Source organism: Staurois parvus, unplaced genomic scaffold (genome assembly GCF_062004578.1).
Source record: "Staurois parvus isolate SC_StPar_1 unplaced genomic scaffold, SC_StPar_1.0 ptg000009l, whole genome shotgun sequence".
NCBI lineage: Eukaryota > Metazoa > Chordata > Amphibia > Anura > Ranidae > Staurois > Staurois parvus.
In genome coordinates this window covers 11999161-12020506 of record NW_028317805.1, presented here as the reverse complement: position 1 = coordinate 12020506, position 21346 = coordinate 11999161, and the positions used below count along the sequence as shown (strand labels likewise).

At 40.3% G+C, this 21346-nt stretch overlaps 1 protein-coding gene and 1 long non-coding RNA gene across 2 annotated transcripts in view; one reads left to right on the top strand and one right to left on the bottom strand.

Moving 5' to 3' along the window:
* The window catches only part of LOC149474255 (uncharacterized), a 29129-nt gene extending 11547 nt beyond the window's left edge, over nucleotides 1-17582 (bottom strand). The window contains exons 1-2 of the long non-coding RNA XR_016311638.1: nucleotides 17439-17582; nucleotides 10302-10367 (exon numbers count right to left, since the gene is read on the bottom strand). This is a non-coding gene — a long non-coding RNA (uncharacterized LOC149474255). The remainder of the gene's footprint in view (nucleotides 1-10301; nucleotides 10368-17438) is intronic.
* The window catches only part of FANK1 (fibronectin type III and ankyrin repeat domains 1), a 153077-nt gene that overhangs the window by 57462 nt on the left and 74269 nt on the right, over nucleotides 1-21346 (top strand). The gene's annotated exons all lie outside the window — the stretch shown is intronic.

Genomic DNA, 21346 nt, shown 5'->3' with positions numbered 1-21346 from the left:
AGGTCTGATAGAACCAAGATCTCTCCATAAAGACTACCTGCCACTGCCCAAGCTATCACAAGGGATGTTGTTCATCCCTTGTGATAGTAATAGAGTTGAATAAAATATATTTAAAGAACAGTTCAAAAATAAATAAATAATTTAAAAAAAACTTAAACCGCAAATGTGTATGGGCACGTCAGTCCCACACACATATGTAAATGGTGATCGCACCACACTTAAGGTATCACAGCGAACATCAGAATGAGAGCAATAATTCCAGTTCCAGTGTCACCTATGGATATAATAATGTACCATAGTTTGTTGCCATTCCACGGGTATGTGCAGTTTTAAAGCGTGACATGTTAGGTATCCATTTACATAGCGTAACATCATCTTTTATATGTTACCAAAAAAATGGTTATTATATTGTGTTTGTGTGCACTAAAAGTCATTAAAATGCTTCTTTTTTTTTTTGTCCTGAAAATTTACATTCATAAATCGCTGTGCAAATATCGCATGACATAGAAAATGCAACAACCACCATTTTATTCTCCAGAACCTTTGCTTTCAGAAAATACCATGCTGCAAAAAATATTTGCTCCTTCCTTATTTTTTTTTTTTGCATATTTGTCACAATTAAATGATTCAGAACATCAAACAAATTTTTAATATTACACAAAGATAACCCGAGTATATACAAAATGCAATTTTTAAATGATGATTTCAAAAGCTGGCCAAACTTGTCTGGCCCCGTGTGAAAAAGTAACTGTCCTCTAAATCTAATAAGTGGTTGTGCCACCCTTGATGGCAATGACTGCAATCAAGCATTTGCGATAACTGGCAATGAGTCTTTCACATCACTGTGGAGGAATTTTGACCTACTCTTCTTTGTAGAATTGTTTTAATTCAGCCACATTGGATGGCTTTCCAGCATGAACTGCCTGTTTGAAGTCATACCACAGTATTTCAATCGGATTTAAGTCTGGACTTTGACTAAGCTGTTCCAAAACCCTAATTTTTTTTTAACTATTAAGAGGCAAACTTGCTTGTGTGTTTCAGATCATTTTACTGCTGCATAACGCAAGTACGCTTGAGCTTGGGGTCACTAAGTGATGACCGGACATTCTCCCTAGTAGAGCGCAGAATTCATGGTTCCATCAATTATAGCAAGTTGTCCAGGTCCTGAAGCTACAAAGCGGCTCCGCACCATCACACTGCCATCCCCATGTCTGACTGTTGGTATGAACTTTTTATGAAATGCTGTGTTAGTTTTACGTCAGATGTAACGGGATGCACACCTTCCAAAAGGTTCAAATTTTGTCTTATCAGTCCACAGAATATTTTCCCAAACATCTTGGGGATAATCAATATGTTTTAATGGCAACTGTGAGACAAGCCTTTGTATTCTTTTTGGTCAGCAGTGGCTTTCACTTGGAACTCTCCCATGGATGCAGTCTCTTTGCCCAGTCTCTTTCTTATTGTTGAATCATGAACACTGCCCTTAACGGAGGTAAGTGAGGCCTACAGTTCATTAGATGTTGTTCTGGGTTCTTTTATGACCTGGATGAGTCGTTGTGCTCTTGGAGTAATTTTGGCAGGCCGTCAACTCCTGGGAAGGTTCACCACTGTTCCAAGTTTTCTCCATTTGTGGATAATAGTTCTCACCATGGTTCACTGGAGTCCCAATACCTTAGAAATGGCTTTGTAACCCTTTCCAGACTGATACATGTCAATTACTTTGTTTCTCATCTGTTCTTTAATTTCTTTTGATCACGACATGATGTGTTGCTTTTTGATATCTTTTAGTGTGCTCCACTTTGTCAGACAGCTTCTATTTAAGTGATTTCTTGATTCAACTGGTCTGGCAGTAGTCAGGCCTGGGTGTGGCAATTGAAATTTAACTCCGTTTAACAAAAAATGTGGTTAATCACAGTTCATTCATGATTTAGCAAATTACTAGCTATTACTTTTTCACATAGGGCTAGGCAGGCGTTTTAAAACTGCACTTTGTATTTACTCTGGTTATCTTTGTGTAATATTAAAATTTGTTTGATCTGAATCATTTAAGTGTGACAAATATGAAAAAAAAAAATCAAGAAGGGGGCAAATACTTTTTCACTTTTGTGTATATAATATTTTGGGGATTAACGTAATTTTGTAGCAAAACAAATGTTTTTTTTATTGTTGCATGTATGTGAGATGTGTCAGAATTGCCCTGATCAGCAAGTGGCTAGAGATGGCGTCAAATCCTCATATGAAGTAACTGATACATCTATATCCAATTGATTACCAAGCAGTCAGTACCGAGATAGGGTCATCCAGCGCCCAATTGCTTCCCCCTTGCACACTGTTAATACATGCCATAGAATGGGTGTACCACCCTGCATCTATTCTTCGCTCCCTTGCTTCTCTATGCCCTGGGCAGATACCCTAACTGCCCACCCTTTGTCCCAGCCCTGCAAGCAATAAAACCTTGTCAACCTTTTTGACACTTCAGGAAGTGAGGGGAAATAATAAACAGACAAAGGCTTTTACAATTGCTCACTCTATGTAAAATTACATATATTTTGGCTTTAATGACTCAACAAAAAATATTGATAGTAGTGGATCAACAAAGCTGGAATAAAACTGTCCAAGTAGGAGGGAGTTCTCGGGGGTAGAGCCTGAATATGGCGGCTCGGGAGAGCGTGGAGTAAGTACTCCTCGCTCTCTTCCCCGAACATCTTCCCTATGAGGTCCCGGTCCCATAACTAGCTGCACTGGAGCAGCATTGGAGTGTACTGGAGCTTACTGGAGTCTTACCCGGTCGGAGAGTGGTCTCGGGGACGGCGTGGCGGCGAGCCCAGAAGAGAGACGGCTGAGTTCCTCTTTCACTCTGCGTCTCTCGCGTTAGCTCCGGAGCAGGACTGGGGTTGCCCGGGAGACGAGCATAGCGGCTCCCACACGTGGGTAGCCGCGGAGGAGCTCTGGGAGCAGAAGAAACAGCCGGCTTCCCGGCGTCCAGCAGCCCAAGGGAGACGAGTGAGCAATGTTAAGAGGTGTAAAGTGGAACGTTGCTACATACTTCCATACCACCTCCATCCCTCAAGCTTCCATACCTCCTCCAACCCAGGAGAATAAGGAAAAAAAGATAAAGGCTTAAAGAGACCCAAAGGAATCCCCCAAAGAAAGACAACTATAGGAGAGGACTGCATACTGAAAGGTACTCCAGCGTGGAGGGTGAGTGATAATAACGTGTATACTGCAGGGGTTGTTATATACTCCCTATATACTCCTTATATACTCTCTATATCCTGGACTTATGTATTGGACTTTTCTTTTCTGTACATCAGATTTAAGCAATGCTTTCATTGGGCTCGCACTAGGAAATTGTATTTGCTAAGTTGAGAGAAGGAAATTGGGGATTTCTTGGGAGGGTCTGAAGGTTTGGAGGAGTTGAAGACATGAAAGGTAAAAATACAAAAGGGAGTGGGTCTAAGAACCCTCAAACTGGTTCGATTAAGAAGTTTATACCACAAGGAAATTTGACCCCAGAAAGATCTCAAGGAGTGAGTGAAAAAAGTGAACTGGAAATAAGTTTGGATAATAGTCCGAGACTTTCCTTGGGACCGGTATATAATAGTCAACAACCACCGGAAGGTATAGGGCCGAGAGAAACTGAAAGAGATCTGCAAATACCAAATAAAAAGGAAATGGCGGAGATGTTTAAAAATTTGGAATTATCAATAAAGCAAGAGATGGGGATAATCCGGGAAGAATTGGAACAACTGCTAACCAGGATGGAGGAAACAGAGGAAAAAGTTCAGGGTCATGCTCAAGTTATCCCAAAATTAGAGAGATGGATAATAGACAATAGAAAAGAACAAAAAAGATTTTTTTTTATGATGGAAGAACAAGAAAATAGAGAAAGGAGAAATAACTTAAGAGTAAGAGGAGTCCCAGAGCTGACCCAGGAGGAGGACTTAAAAGAGTTAATCGGCAAAATCTTGAACTCCATAGTGGATAAAGCGGAGGTGGTGATGTTTAAACTGGATGGAGTGTATAGGATAGGGAAGTACCAACAAGAAAAAGGATTTGAAAAACCAAGAGATATAATAGTTAAATTCCATAATTATGGAGATAAAGAGGAGATATGGAAAAAGATTAAAGGAAGAACAAATATTCCATATGGAGAGAAAAATATCCACATTTTTGCGGACTTAACAGCAGAGACTTTGAGAAGAAAGAAAACATTGAAACCTTTATTAGAAGAGATGAAAAAACATAATGTGAAATATAGATGGGGTCAAGCGGCGAGTTTGATTGGTTGGAGGGATGGAATTTCGGCAACTCTAAGATTCCCGGAAGATATGGAAGATTTTTGTGATAAATTTGGATTGCAGAGACTAGAGATACCGGGTTGGGAAGTGGAGGAGGGAGACTTATATACCAGTAGGGAAGGAAAGTGGCAGCTAGTTGGAAGAGTAAATAGAGAGCTATCAGATAAAGGGAACCCGGAAAAGAGGGGGGGAAGGGGAGCGGTCATGAGCGGAGCCGAACCTCCAAGGTAGGGATCAGAGGTGGAGTATGATCCAAAGGCAAAGGAGGCCATGGGGGCAGGTGGGTGGGGGGGAGTTAAGGGAGGGAGGAGATGGGGAGGGTAGAGAGAGGGGGCGGGGGTGGGGGGTGGGGAGGGTGGGAGGGAGGGGGGAGGGAACGGGAGTTGGGTGGGAGTGAGGGAGGGAGGGAGGGGAGGAGGTATGTAGTTCAGAAAATCGAGAAAGAGATTAAGGTATACTTTAAGGAGAACGAAACAGAGGAAGTATCGATAGCTACAGTCTGGGAAAGCCACAAGGTATTCATAAGAGGAATCTTGATTGCGGCAGGAGCAAGGAAGAAAAAGGAAAGAAGAGAGAGGGTCAGTGGGCTTTTAAAAGAAATATTGGACTTGGAGCAGATCCACAAGAAGAAAATAACAAAAGATACGAGACAGAAGTTATTGGATATAAAAGATGAGCTAGAGAGGTTGATGGATGAGGAGAAGAGAAGAGTATACAACAGGGTTTTGAACGAGAGATATAGATGGGGAGACAGACCAGGAAGATATCTAATGAGAGCTTTGAATAAAAAGAAAAATAGGAACTATATAGAAAAGATAAAAAGTTCAAAGGGGGAGTTGGTCCACTCAAATAAAGAGATTATTAAAGTGTTTACGGAGTATTACAAAAAGTTATATAATATTAGTCCCCAAGGCCCTCTAAAAGAAGCTCAAGAGGGAATTAATGAAAAAAAGATGACATACTTAAAAAATGCGGGATTACCAAAACTAAGTGAAGCACAGTTGAATGACGCAGAAATTTCCCAAGAAGAAATTAAAATAGCATTAAGAAGCACAGCGGGGGGAAAAAGCCCAGGCCCGGATGGCTATACAGTTAAGTATTATAAGAAATTTAGTGAAGTACTGTTACCCAAGCTGGAGAAATATATGAATGCTCTGGGAGGTGGGATGGAAGTGAGGAGAGAATCCCTACAGGCCCATGTAGTACTTATTCACAAGGAGGGAAAAGATCCATCTCAATGCTCCAGCTATAGACCTATCTCATTATTGAACACCGACACTAAACTGTATGCAAAGGTGTTAGCAAACAGGTTGAGGGATCTGATGCCTGAATGGATCCATGGAGACCAGGTGGGCTTTGTACCGGGGAGAGAAGGTAGAGACAACGGCTTGAGAACCCTGATGCTTATTCAGAAAAGTAGAAAAGGGAAAGCCCCGGTGGTGCTCTTGTCAATTGATGCAGAGAAGGCATTTGATAGAGTGGACTGGGGTTTTATGATGGACAACTTAAAAGTGCTGGGGATAGGTGACAGAATGCGAGAGTGGATAAGTAAATTATATAGGGAGCCTACTGCAATCATCACGGTAAATGGGGAGAGATCAGAACCCATTGGAATGTCTAATGGTACAAGACAGGGCTGTCCACTGTCCCCTCTGCTATATGTATTATCACTCGAACCTCTGTTGTCAATAATAAGAAATAGTGGATCGGTAAAGGGAATTCAGATAGAATCCATAGAACATAGAGTAGCGGCCTTTGCGGACGACTTATTGTTCTATGTGGGGAACCCCCGAATAACTCTCCCAAATATAATGAAGATTCTGAAGGAGTATGGTGAACTATCAAATCTAAAAATTAATCCAACGAAAACAGAGATCCTGAATATTAATATATCAAAGAATGAAAAAGAAAAACTACAAAAAGAATTCCCCTTTATATGGAGAGAAAAAGAGATAAAATATCTAGGAATAAAACTCACTGCCTCATCTAAGCATTTATATAGATTAAACTATATCTCTTTGATAAACGAGATCAGGGAAAATTTAAAAAGACTAGAAGGAGGAAATCCATCCTGGATAGGACGTATAAACTTAGTCAAAATGGTAATTATGCCTAAAATACTGTATAGATTTCAAATGGTACCAATTAAAATTCCAGAAGCCTTCTTTAAGATAATGAAAAAAATGTTAACAAGATACATATGGAAGAATAAAAAACCTAGAATAGCATATGAAACATTGAGTAGGACTAAAGAGGGGGATTGGGTCTACCAGATGTCAAGAGATACTATAAAACAGTGGTTTTAGCAAGAATATATGACTGGACATTTAACCATAAGGGGAAAAGCTGGGTAACAATTGAAAATGATCTTAGTGGCATTAGATTGAGTAAGATGATATGGGTTCCACCACAGTTCAGGGGAATTAAAGAAAGCACAAGTATCTACACCTTAAATGTTTTTAGGGTATGGGACAATTTACACAAAAACATGAAATGGGAATTCAATTCTATATTAATGCCTCTCACAAATACTGAGTACTTTCCCCCGGGAAAGAATAAGATATCAGGGAGATGGTTTAGAAAGGAGAATACCCAACTGAGAGATGTTTTGGTGGAGGGGGAATTGAGACCACTTAAAGATTTAATAGAGAAGAAGGGAGATATTTTTATTAGAATAGATGAGTGGAAATATCATCAATTGAAATGTTTTATTGGAAATTTACCGAAACCCCTGAGAATAAAACAGGAGTGGAATATGTTTGAAAGGTTGTTAGAGACACGAAGGGATGGGAGGCACGGTATTTCAAAAGTGTATAGAATACTCACAGAATTAGACACAAACACAAAGTTAATTTTTATAACAAAATGGGAAAGGGATATGGGAGTTGGGTTTGACGAAGATAGACAGAGAAAGATGTTTAGATTGATACACGATAATGTTAGTATGAGAGAGGTTGAGGTTAATTATAAGTGTGTGACACGATGGCACATTACACCGAGTGTAGAGCACAAGATGAATGGGGAAAATTCAAATATGTGTTGGAGAGGATGTGGAGAGAAAGGCACGGTGTTTCACATATGGTGGGAATGTCCAAAAATCCAGGCTTTTTGGAAGATAATAATCAAACTGATTAAAGAAATAACTGAAATTGACATAGGGTTAGACCCAACGACGTGCCTCCTACACAATGTGGAGACATCTGTAAATAAATATAAAGATTCAGGTATATGGTACTTCTTGAATGCGGCGAAAGGGTTGATACCCAAGTTTTGGCGGAAATCGGAGGTACCAAAGGAGGAAGACTGGATTAATAGAGTAAACCAGATAGGTAGAATGGAAAGATCATACCATATGCAAGAAGATAGGATGAGAGTTTATTCTAGGAGATGGGAAAAGTGGGAAAGAGCAGGATTGAAAGAGAAATATAGGAAAATATGAACTAGGATGTTAGCAAAAAAATTAATAAGCCTCAAGAGATTAGAATGGGCTAGAGTTTGCAGAGAGGGAGGAGGGGGGATGAGGGGCGGGAAGGGGGGGTAGCGGGATGGGGAAGAAAAGAGTTTTTAGTAAGGAAAAGGTAGAAATGTCAAAAAAGGTTTATTTGTATGAGAATTATTTCCCTTTTTGGGTTTTTGTATTAATATGAAAAATTTAATAAATATTTAAATTAAAAAAAACAAAGCTGGAATAACTTTTTAAAAGATTATCTGCAATGTCAGTCTGCTTATTTGTTAAAAGCACAGGTTGCCTTTAAGTAAAAATCTCCAGAATTGTTGTTCTTTATGCCTCGTGTCACTTTAGTCTTCCACTGCAGATTAGGTAAGGATAGACCAAAGTCTTAACCACATACTGTTAAAGCTAACCTCTGTCATCTGTAACAAAGGAGGTTGGATGGTTATCTCCTTTCACTTGGTGTGTAATACTCATCTTGATTGGGGAAGTAGCGCTAGTCATCTGTATATGTACTTTAATGGGACTTGCGAGCTCTTGTATTGTATTGGCTTTATTACCGTTTGATCTGCCGGTTTTAGAAAATACTTGACATTCTTAGATATTGTTTCTCTAATGTGTTCTAAGTATCTTTTACAGCACCATGGGCGATCGTAACACAAAATCAATAATATGATTGCTGTCTGTTCTCTTTGTACTGAATTCGGTGGCTCGGTGACACTTTTAATTGATCTGTTTTAATTTTTTGCTGTTGAGAATGACAAGTGCTTATCACACAAGCAATCTGTAGTAGAAATTCTGCAGCAGCAGCATTTACTGAGACTTACCAATCATTTCTTGTGGCATGATAATCTAATGGCTATGGCCATGTTTCCATCCAAAGGGGGTCTGTATGGAGCTGAATAAGACAAGCTGATTTATGTGGTTCCATAATGTAGCTACTACTATTGGATGCAAACAGTGCAATAAAGAAGGATGTGTATTGGTAATAATCCCAGATGCTGCTGAGTTTGTCTTTTCTGGTTTTGCTATAGCCTTTTGTAGCAGTCTGCGGTGGTGTGCAGCCTTCTGGTAGTCTCCTGGAAATCCGTCAAGAAACGCTGTACCTCTCGCTGCTACACTGGTAATACAATTCAAAAAATAAATGACAATAGGTACAAACAGTAAATTCTTTTAGCTCAGTGTTTCCCAGCATGCGGGATGCATACTGCTGGTTATATACCTCTTCACTGTAGGTCGTGCACAGAAAGGTTTGGAATTAAAGTGCAGAACAAATTTGAGAGAATATGTTTACTGTAGCATCATCTACCAACTCACATTCAAGGGAACGCATTGATGTAACCATAGTTGTGTCTTCTTCTATGGAAGGGGAATGATTTTCAGCTGACTGCTTTATGGGGCAGCGCTGTGTTGGTTGTCAAGCGGCTGCTTAAAGCAGAACTCTGGGCAAAAACTTCTTTACATGCCCTTGTTTCTGATTTCCTACCTTCATTGAATATGTCATCCATCTTCTGGTTCACTCAGTAGTTGCTCTGAAATAGCCTATTCATTTTCAAATCAAACTGTTAATTCTCTTTAAGTTCCTATTTTGTAAGACCGGTGGCTGCTACGCCTCCTATTCACCCAGTCACTGGTCTTGGCACATCCCTTCTGTAGCTCCTTCCCCAGGAAGCGGTGATGTAATTCAGCCCTACTTGCAGTGGTGGGTGGACATAGACTCTCAGACGCATTCAGCATGTACAGGCCTAGTGTACCTGCCAACATTCAATGCAATTCCCTGTGGTTGATGGGAACTGTAGTTTTATTTTACTGCAGAGGGAGAGGATATAATGTAATCCCTGCTGTTACACCTCCTCCTTGGCAGATTCTGTTATCTTTTGAATTACAGAGATGAGGTCATAAAAGTTCAATTAGACTTTTTTCCTAAATGGTGAGGATTTTCAAAATATTAACTGTTTAGTGTTTTGTGTAGGTTATTTTTTTTTTTGCCTACCTCGGAGTTCTTCTTTAACGTGGTTGGAAACCCCTTACATATACCCACAGACATGACTAGCCTCAGGTGATACACAGAGATTTCAAGCAAATACTCCTTCATAGGTTTTACATGTTTATCTTCAGCCCTTTCTTCTCTACAGCTTTCTAAAGCACACATTTTACACAGCATTTCTTAGTTCAAGCAGGCAGGGGGCGGGGATTTGATGTCAAGCACTACAGAGCAGGGAGCTGAGTGTAATCTGAGACTTGAGTGGAGGGAATGGACACACCCCTTCAACAAAATCTCATTGGCAACAAGAGCTGTGATGCTACAACCCATCAGTTGCATTCTGCTGGGACTAGAGCTCCACATGTGCCAAAACCACAGTCCTGCTAACTGCAACATCCAAATGAAAAAGGTGGGCAGCTCTGTGGAATGTGCCCTTAAATAGCATTTATTGCGGGTCCATAAGAAGTACACAAAATCCCAATACAGAGAAGGTTGATGCTTTTCAAACCTGGTGGGCTTTAGACATAACCAGAGGGAACCATCAACAGCTGAGACTTTCAATTACCTTCCGTGTTCTCAAGGGGCCATCTCTGGGGATTCTGTGGCGTTGGCATAATTTGTCAGAGGTGACCTGTGCAGATAGCAGACATAAGAGGGAGCAAGTAGAAAGCACACTAAGTACTTTGGATTGCAGCAAGTACACACTATAGAGGAATTTTTTCATTTCAAAGGTTTGCAACCACTTTAAATGAACCCTGAATGCAGGATCTTGTGCATTTTTTCTTTGCAAGTTCTTAGTTAAAGTGGAATTCCAAGAAACAAAAGTGATTTTTAATTGTGATTGGTCAAAAGAACTTGCTTTGCCAACTATGTTTGGATGGTAGCTGTGGATGCTAAAAATTTTAGTTTTGTTCTGATGGATACTAGTGTGGGCCACTTACAATTCCTGCTCTAACGATAGGGATCACGCGCTCTCAACCTTATCCGTTCACATTCTATTTTTTTTCACTGAAAAGTCAAGTACAAGTCATTCGGTGAAAAGATGAGGAGGGTAAGTAAACCACAGAATCTCCTTTCATCCAGTCACAGAAAGCCTTGTATTCAGTGAAAAGAATAGATAGAAGATGTTTTGGTAATAGATGAATTGGAGAGCAGGCAACCCTCTACCATCACTGTAGTAGGACTCACTGTACTGAAGGGTTCATTTTCTTACCTGATTTTATGTTCCATTTTGTGTAATAAAATTTCATAATTTTATACATTCAGTGTGTCCAAGTCTCATCCTGAGGGTATACGAGCACCTTTAAAGTCCTTCACGCCTTTGTTTCTTTTTATATACAATCTAGTGATATTTATTACAGTTCTATATTTGTAGGTTGTGCTTTCTTACATTTCCAAATAGCATAAGATTTAGACAAATGTTTTAATTTGTAGATAGAAAATCTGCCAGGTTTTTATTGCCACCTTTCTTTGCATTCTGATAGAGGAGATTTTACCTGCGGAAGTAATGGGGACTGTAGTGACGAAAGCTTTCCCAGATATTCTGCATGGATTTCACAGACAGGAACTGAGGGGAAGTCTCTCTAGTGAGTTCAAAAGCAAAAATGGAAGTCATAATTCTTCCCAACTCTATCCTCCCCACCAAAAAAAATGACTGGCTTCATATACAAAAAATTATAAATACCTTTTTTTTTCCCCCTTTTTCATGAGTGATCACATACCCTCTATTATCCGCTGCATAAGTAGCTCAGAGGGCTGGGGAGGTGAAACAGCAGTACCCTGGTCTTCCCATTAAATGGCTGTGCAGGGGGAGGGGTGTCTGCACAAGTCTAATCATTGGAGGAGAGCAGACTGATTTCCCAGCAGAGCCAAAAAAAAAAAAAAAAACTGACCACGCTGTGCTCTCATGCCTAGTGCGGTCAGTTCTTTTTGTAATAAAGCAGAAAGACTGGCAGGAACACCAATGATTTCACACAAAGGAAGCAATACAAAGCGAACAGGATACTTTTTCATACAAGTACATGGTACAGCAGGCACATATCAGGAATATATAATGTTGGGGTAACCTATTATTTAATTCCTGCACAAGTACTCTGTAACACTCTCCTTTATACTGTGTTGTATTAAAATAAATAGGAATGGGACTTTCTGGCCAGTTTTGGTGCCACAGTCTAGCTGTGCCTCAAAGGCACATAACAAGCCACCTCCCTGTCTTTGGAGATAGTAGACCTTATCAAACATGAATTTTGTGAGTCAATAGTTGTTCTGCAGCCATCATCAGATATTCATTGAAATGGCATGAATAGTCTAAATATCTGTGAAGATGAAATAACAATGCCTCCATGGCCCCGGCTGGATGGATGAACAGAGAAACTAAAATAGAGAGCACACAAAACACCAGGTCACCAGAGTGAAGGTTACAGAAAAGAGAGGATGTGTAGCATTTCTAATAGAGCCGTGGAGACTCCTTACCAAAGGATGGAGGTAGCAGTGGGACTGGATTTAAAAAGTTGATATCAGTCTTTTTACCTACCATTAATACTGTTTCATACTGGCAATATTTCACTACTAGTATACTATGTTTCCTTTTATTTGTTTTTCTTTTTTCAATTCTCCATTATTGCTTTATAACTTTGTAATATGTATTCAGTAAATGCATTCTTTTATTGGAGATTGATATAACTGCACATTTATTTATATCACATTGTTACATTTTGCTACTTATGTTACCTTGTGTAATTGGGATTTTTATAGTAACACTGTATTGTTTGAAATAATTTTCTGCTCAAGGTTTTATGAGTGATCTTATGTTCTACCTAGAAGGGTGCGTGATGCTCTTACATTATGAATTTACTGAAATTGTACTTGTATTCATTTCATTTCTGAACGTCTGCTCTCTTCCACTTCTTTCTGTGACCTGGATGGTGACTTGTGTGATGTCTCTTCTGGGTCATGGCTGTCACTTTCTGGGCTAGCACAGCCGAGAACCAATATATTAAAGGAATGAAAGAAGGCGCCACTTATGGCAGAGCGTTAATATTTTAGTTGTAAACAATGGTGTAAATGAACACTCACATTCTAAAAGATAGATTAAGGCACATCCGTAGTCCAATGCAATGGTATCTGGGAGAGGTTAGCATGTGCTGCAGGTGATTGGCATCCAGTTCCTAGGTCCTGAGGTCGGCTGTCAGAAGATGGAAAAACTTTCTCTGTTCAGAAAAAATTATGTGTATTTAAGCATATTCTTCCACAGACTGACTGGGGAAGTTAGAGGCTTGATCATCATCATCACCTGAGAAACTGTGTTGTCAAAAGGAAAAAAAAACGTTTTTTCAAAGAAAGGAAAAGGACCCATGGGCAGATGTGGCACATGCATTGGTAGCTCTGTGGGATCATTACACTCTTATTTACACCAATCAGCCATACCATTATGACCACCTACAATAACCCACCGAGGCATCTACGCCACTAGACCTCTCAAGGTATGCTGTGGTATCTGGCAGAAAGCCATCAGTAGCAGGTCCTTTAAATCCTGTAAATTGCAAGGTGGGGCCTCTGTGGATCGGATTTTTTTTTCCAGCACATGCTACAGATGCTGAACTGGATTGAGACCTGGAGAATTTGGAGGTCAAATCAATACCTGGAACTCATTGTCTTTGTGTTCCTCAAACCATTCATGAATTCATTAGACCAGGCCATGTTCTTCCAATGCTCTGCAATCCACTTCTGATACTTACGTGCCCATTGTAGGCTCTTTTGGCTGTGGACGTGGGTCAGCATTTGCACCCTGACTGGTCTGCAGCTATGCAACCCTGTACACAACAAACTGTGATGCACTGTGTGTTTTGATACCTTTCAGTCAAAACAAGCATTAACTTTTCCAGCAATTTGAGCTAGAGAAACTCTTAAATTGGATTGGACAAGAATGCTAGCCTTCGCTCCCCACATGCATCTATGAGCCTGGGTCTCACCCATGATATTCTCGTTGATTTGCTAAATTTCCTTCCTTGGACCATTTTTGGTTGGTCGACCACTGCAGACTGGGAACATCCTGCAAGAGCTGCAGTTTTGGAGATGCTCTGACCCAGTCATCTAGCCATTAAAATTTGGCCCTTGTCAAAGATGCTCAAATCTTTACACTTGCCCATTTTTTTCTGCTTTCAACACATCAATTTCAGGTACAACATGTTCACTTTCTGCCTATTTTATCCCACCCACTGTCAGATGTCCATGTAATGAGATAATCTGTGTTGTTCACTTTACCTGTCATTGGTCATAATGTTATGGCTCATCGGTATATGCTTTACAGGCCGTGAAACTGTTGTTGTGACCAGTATGCCAGTTAGAGGTCAAGGGTATTTTGGCGATCCTAGTGGCCCAAAAAGTAATGTTACGTGGATCTTGTTTGCCTGCTAGTGTCTACTATTCTAACAAAGAATTACTGTCTCAAGGGCCCATCTACCACACTGCTTTATAGTCACTGGCTTTAACAGCTTGACTGTTGAACGTCAAATACTGTGGGATGGAAAGTTGTCAGAGGCAGTCATTCGTACCAGGCTCACCACTTGCAAGGTCACATCCAGTTAATTTATTATCATAAAAGGAAAGCATATTTTGCATGATTTGAATCTCTAGGGGTATTCCCTCATTCTTTTTCAATTGCCCATTTCCTGGCCTTTCCACAGCACCTCAAGCTCCAGAGTGGAGCAATGGCTAACCTTAAGCACAATCAAAGGTCAGATCTCAGTGTTTGTGGTTTTTGTTTCAATGTCCACTGGCATTGCTGCCTCTTATCTACATGTTTATTCAGGGAGTGATGCATATCACACCTCCAGTAAGGCCAACATTGTCACCATGGGACCTAAATCTAGTATTGTCAGTGTTGTAAAAACTGCCATTTAAGAATGTCAGAGATCTGCTGACATTACCTCAAAAGGTGGTATTTCTAGGAGTCATCACTTTTGCAACCAGGGTATCTGAAATGGCTGCATTGTTCTGTAAGCTGCCATGTTTGGTGATTCATAAGGGAAAAGTCATCCTGTTTCCAAGACTCTTTTTTGCTGAAAGTGGTGTCAGCCTTGCACCTGAATGAGGATACTGTGTTTCCATCATTGTGTCCCAAACCAGTATACCCTAAGGAAATGGCCCTCCATTCCTTGAATGTGAATGTACTTGAATACCACAGTCGGCCACATCAGCATTATAGTTGCCCTCAAAGGGCCAGTTGTATCTGTAAAACTAGATGTCCAGAGCACCCCCATGACATCAGATGTCAAGAGGCCCCCTCCACCACCAGAAGTTAAGAGTCCCCACCCTTCCTTACATCACAGTGCACCCCCCTTACTTTGTGCTTCAGGAGGAAGCTGGGAAGTAGAAAATGTAGGGTCTGGAGGAGGACCTCCTCTGTAGAGTAGGGCTGGAGTCAGCTGTCAGAGTGTGTTGAATGCTGAGACCAGGGCAGGAGGAGACAAGTGGGTGCTGCAGCTGTACAGAGAGGATCAGGATCTGTAGGAGGAGTTCTGTCCTCTCTGCTGCCAACTACTGAGACAAAAGGGCGAAAACAATGGGGTGTGGCAGCCTCAGGAGAGGTGCGACCGTGAGACTGCCTTATGAAATGTCCTGTGGACCTTGTATCCCTGAACCCCTTGCATCCTGGAATCAGCCTGTGGGCCTTGTGTTTGAGATGTGTTGTCGAGGATTTATGTAAGGGCATTCTTCAGCCCTTCAGTGCTTCGATAAGTGCATTCTGGGCTTTCCACCATCAGGCATCAATTTCAGAGTATTGTAAGGTGGCTACTTGGTTGGTCTCCAAAGTTGGACTGTAAATTACTTTCCTCTGCATTCAATGGATGTCACAGCACCCACCCCTCTGGTTTGCTGCTATGTGTTGTGTTTTTTTTTTCTCAGGTGGTGATATGCCCAGTTAGTATCTAAAGCAGTGCAATGTCCTCCCAATTGTCCTTCAATGAACAGATTTTTTTTTTGTTCTTATTTATGGGAAGTACAAAAACTGTTTTTCCAATGCTCCTTGCATTTTAAATGACTACAACTACTCCATTTTAGATCTTGTTTTAAATGACTGCTTGTTCAGACATGGTGTTCTCATAGAGTTTACCAGGCAGAACTACCCCTGAACCCACCAAAGGTTCCCTAGGGGTTCATATACTGCTGGTTTAAAGACTGTGCTAGAAACAGCTTGAACACAAGATGCAAGGCTGTATCCTGTGGAAAGCATCTCCCATAGTTCTGTGGAATACAGCAGGCATAGGAACCTTGTAACAGTCAGTAACTCTTTGCCATCTAAATATCCAGTTCTCCTCATCCCTCATCTGCATATTAAGCAGTAATTTTGCCTTTTGCAATCACACATGCACAGCGGTAGTGCACTATTGGTACGGCTGCTGACATTCTCCATTAAAATGTAGATTGTTAAACAGTTGCATGGAAAGCCCAGCAGTGGAAGAGCAAACTCAGGGTCATAACCCTGCTATATTAAATAATACATTGAACCATCACCATTTTCATTGCTCATTCTTCTTCTTTCCCTTGGTGCTGCAATTATACTGGAGAATATATAGACTGTAGTGGTACCATGTATTGTTATATGCTGCAATAAAGGTTTCCTTTACCATTTTATCTTCATTTACTGGTGTATTTTATGAAGCGTACGGGAGGTTTAGTAAATTGACCACCATAGTAAAGAGTTCCTCAGTGACCAGCACGTCAAGAAAGATTTCTGCAAGAATGTTGAACTGAAGTCACTAGTGCAGACAATCCTGCACTGTTTACGTGGTTGTTTCTCTTGCTGTCTTCTTTGCGAATTAACGGTAAACCATAAAGTTTTGCAAACCAGCCTCTCCATATTTTTAACTCTGGTTTTCCAAAATATGTGAAGCTAAACTTTTTTTTGATTAGTGTAGGGAAAGCTTAACGCCCCTATTAGATTGTTTTTTTTACTGCCCCTGTCCTGCTGGGAATAATTCAGTTGTTTTGTCCTGAAGACGTAAAAAGAAATGAGAAAATCTATCTAAAATGAATGGATTCTCTGTTTAGGATAGTAAATTATTTGCCATGTAGAAATATCATTTCCACCAAAAACAGTGATTGATCAGGTTAGTGATGTCTGACTGCTATTATTTTGAACACAACTATGTATGTATATGTATGTATATATATATATATATATACGTTGGTAGACTGCTCTGACCTGTTCGGTCACTTTTGCAATCAAGAGCTTGTAAAAAATGACCTTTGTGCAGGACTGGCTTAGGACTCAGGAGTTGCAGAGCCTAGAACGCGCATGTTATTTAAAATTTAGAATACCAGTTGCATATTATACGCTTCCCCAGAGCCAAGATGCCTTAAAAGAACTAATAAGTAATTATATTTACAGACATTAGGAGCGTTTTATTGCTTGCTATATACAGATTATCGTTCAGCTCAGATTCTGCTTTATTAATATCACAGAACCTCATTGGTACTATGGTGTCTGTGGACCAGCAGACATTATCCGTAGTTCCAGATAAGTCCGTCTAGCTGGGTACAAAGACTAATATTTGCTTCTGCTGCTGAACCTTGTGAGAAAGTAATCCAACATCTCTTATAAAGGAACTTCACTCTGGTTTAATAGAAATGAAAAGCCAGAAGCTGCAAATATTGTAGCTGCTGACTTTAAAAAAAGAAGAAATAGAAATAAAAGTACCTGTCCATGGAGTCCAACTCTGTCTTTCTTGCTGCGATTCTTCTTAGGGCTGCAGATCCCTGGCACCACGGTGTTTGATTTGGTTGCAGGCTGTGACTTTCAGATGATTCACAGCCAGCTCCCCCACACAACCTAATGCAAGAAGACTGGTGCTGCAGCCTTTTGGGTTGTGTGCTGTTATCACAGGAGGCTGTGGACATTAACGATTAAAGGATTTTTCCGAAAACATAAAAAGGTGAACAACCTATACCCACTCCCCACAGTCTCCACTGTACTCACTTTCGTGGGTGATGAATGTCAGTGCCCACACAACCGGTGTAGTAGTCTGCTTTAAACATTTTCATTCTGGGTGGGAGTTATTTGACAACCTCCCGAAAACATGCCTCGCATGCACCCCACAGGCCGCACTGTGGCGAGATCTGTCTCCCCCTGTGTCTGATGGTGATGACCAATCAGTGTACCTGTCGCTGTCAGTACCATGTGATCACTGTGACCAATCACAGAAGATCACATGACAATTGTACACAGTAAATGGTGTCCATTCATGCCATCCATTGTGTACTATTGTGGTGATCTTTGTGATTGGCCACAGTTATTACATGGTACAGACTGAGCCAATCACAGCTAGTCTGTACCATGTGATTAGCTGTGGCCAATCACAGCTAAACACAATAGTAAACACTGAATGAATCAATTTCATTCGGTAAAACTGGTTGCTTATACAAGTGAAATTCACTAGTATAAGCAATCATAGGGGGTTTATTTGCTAAAGCTGGTTCACTCAGAATCTCGTGCACCTGTGCATGGTAGCCAATCAGCTTCTAACCTCAGTTTGTTCAATTAAGCTTTAGCAATAAAACCTGTAAGCTGATTGGTTTCTATGCAGAAGTGCACGAGATTCTAAGTGAACCAGCTTTAGTAAATAAACCTGTGTGTGTAAAAAAAAATAAAAAAATAAAAAAATCCTAATCACTTCCCAGGAGAAGTACAATGTTACTATGGCAACATTATATTGCTCTGGTCACAGTATGTTAATTTTTTTTTTTTTCATATTGTTACCATTCAGTGTCCATGGTCACCACCACACCAGTTATGTGATGACGCTGTACTGCACTGGTGACAGCATGTGAAAAAAAAATGTGAAAAAAGAACAATTTTTTTTAAACTTCATTTTCCAAAAAATTGTGACAAAAAAATTACAACTTCAAAAAACTCTCCATGCCTCTTACAAAATACGTAACTTGGACTGTCTACTTTCCAAAAATGGGTCATTTGGGGGATATCTGTACTGTCCTGACATCTTCATGCCTTAAGAAATGAGATGGGTCGTCAGTACATCAAGCTTGATTGATCTTCAGATATACACCATAGTTTGTGGACTCTATACCTTTTCTGTTTGACTTAAATTTATGAAGAAAGATTATTTATTTGCAAAATTTTACAACAGAAACAAAGAAAAAAAAGGTTTGTTTTTTTTTGTTTTTCAAATATTTTGGCCTTTTTTTTCTGCAAAAAATAAATAAACCCAGTGGTGATTAAGTACCACCAAAAGCAAGATCTATTTTTGTGCAAAAAAAAAATTAAATATCATATGGGTACAGTGTTGCATGACCACACAATTGTCATTCAAAGTATGACGGCGCTTAAATCTGAACATTAGCCTGGACAGGAAGGGGGTGAAAGTGTCCGGTACTGAAGTGGTTAAATATATGTAAATACTGTAAGTATATGTAAACCAAGTCACTATAATCTTGTATAAAATACAATTATATCATATTTGATATGTTTGTTCAATTTCAAGTTATTTTCTAAAAAAAAATAAACAATAACTTGGTGATCCTACCATGGAGGTCTTTGTACAGACACTTCCTGTGTATAGGGTGACAACATTATGTCCCTGTCCAACATTTGTTGTCCTATGTTGTCACATGCATAACAGCTGTACCAACACTTTGCGCTGACATGTTTCCACTGTTGCAACCATCAAGAAGGCAGCCGTGAGCAATGGCCCTGCAGCCGCTGCTGGAATGCATGCATGTAGACAGGTTCTCTTCTTGATATAACATTGGTACTTGTCCTATAGACAGGACTGTACTTTACATTCCCTAGAAAAACAGCCTAAAGCTTTTATGCAGCGTCATCATATTTCCCCCATATTCTTCTTTCCGTATGAACTTCAAATGACCCTTTCATCTACAATGTCCGCGTTGCGCTTCCACTTGCTCAGGTGGACCTTCGCTTCTGCTGATGCAGATACAAATCCATGCTAATCCAGTCTGTGATTTTTCTTTCACTATGATTATTTGAATATAGATAATGTTTCTGCTTGGTTCACCTCTGCATTGTCACCATATCTAATGAGATTAGATGACTGCACGGCGGAGGAGCGCCTGTGTGCCCCACTAGGTGGCAGACTTACATTGGTAATGCTGCCATGACATCTCCGGAGACCGCCTGATTTTTGCGTTACAGGTTTTACTACTTGAAGCCGGAGAACATTTCACAAAGTATTGTTGAAAAATAATTTTTGATTAAAGATGATGAAGCTGCAAACAAGGCTGCTGCTATGTTTTGTTGCACCCGATGACACTAGGCTCTTGGCAGCTTCTACAAGCACTGTAAATATTTCATTAGACCATTTATTTCATGTAGGCTGGAAAGCCGGAGGAATTCAGGTGAATTTTAATTTCAAAACTGAAATCTGGGCCTGTCAAATTTGGCCTGAAAAAATACATAAAATATCAGAGAAAATTCCAACAAAATTCCAATAGAAATCAGAGTACAGCTCTCAAACCTAGAGGGTTAAAAAAAAGAAAAAAGAAAAAACAATTTATGCTAATGTTTGATTGGTTGTGATGGGCAAGACCTTGAAAGGGCCAGTTTGTGGATACTTGAGTGTAGAGTGGTAGACCTTAAAGTGGTAGTAAACTCCGCTAACATTACTTTACTTAGAGACCCCCAGGTGGTAGTAAACTCCGCTAACATTACTTTACTTAGAGACCCCCAGGTGGTAGTAAACTCTGCTAACATTACTTTACTTAGAGACCACCAGGTGGTAGTAAACTGCTAACATTACTTTACTTAGAGACCCCCAGGTGGTAGTAAACTCTGCTAACATTACATTACTTAGAGACCCCCAGGTGGTAGTAAACTCCGCTAACATTACTTTACTTAGAGACCCCCAGGTGGTAGTAAACTCCGCTAACATTACTTTACTTAGAGACCCCCAGGTGGTAGTAAACTCCACTAACATACTTCTTCTTAGAGACCCCAGGTGGGTTATGCTTCAATGTACTAGTATGCATTGCATATTTGCACATTATGGCACACTTACCTGTCAAACCGAGCCCTCCAGTGATCGATCTGGCAGGTCCCCAGTGCTTCCATCTTTGCCTAGTCTTCCTTCCAGATTCTGTGGCTTCGACCGCTTAAATGGCCATGCCGCGATGACGTCACTTCTGCACATGCACACAGGAGTCATATTGCAGGGACCGTAAATGTTTTCTAAGCTGCACAGCTTAGATGATGTACATGATGGCTGACAGGAGGAAACATTTATGGCAGAAGAGACCAATAGGGTCTGCACTGTCATAAATATCCTGTCTGTCTGCCATTTTTTTAAAAACAAACTTTAATACCACTTTAAAGTGGTTGTAAACCTCAGACATGAAATATGAACAAACCATATCCCTCTATAGTGTGTACTGGTCTGAATTAGGAGCACTAAGTGTCATTTCTGTCTGCTGCGTTGTTCCTCTGCTATCAGCATGCGTCACTTCTGACAAGTTTTTCTGACACCCAAGAGAAAAATGGTGACAGAGGAGGAACCTTCAGCAGATTGACAGCCTCAGCTCTGTTCCTGTGAGTTGTGTGGAGGGGGTGTGTCTTTTCCCTTCATTCAGCTCTCA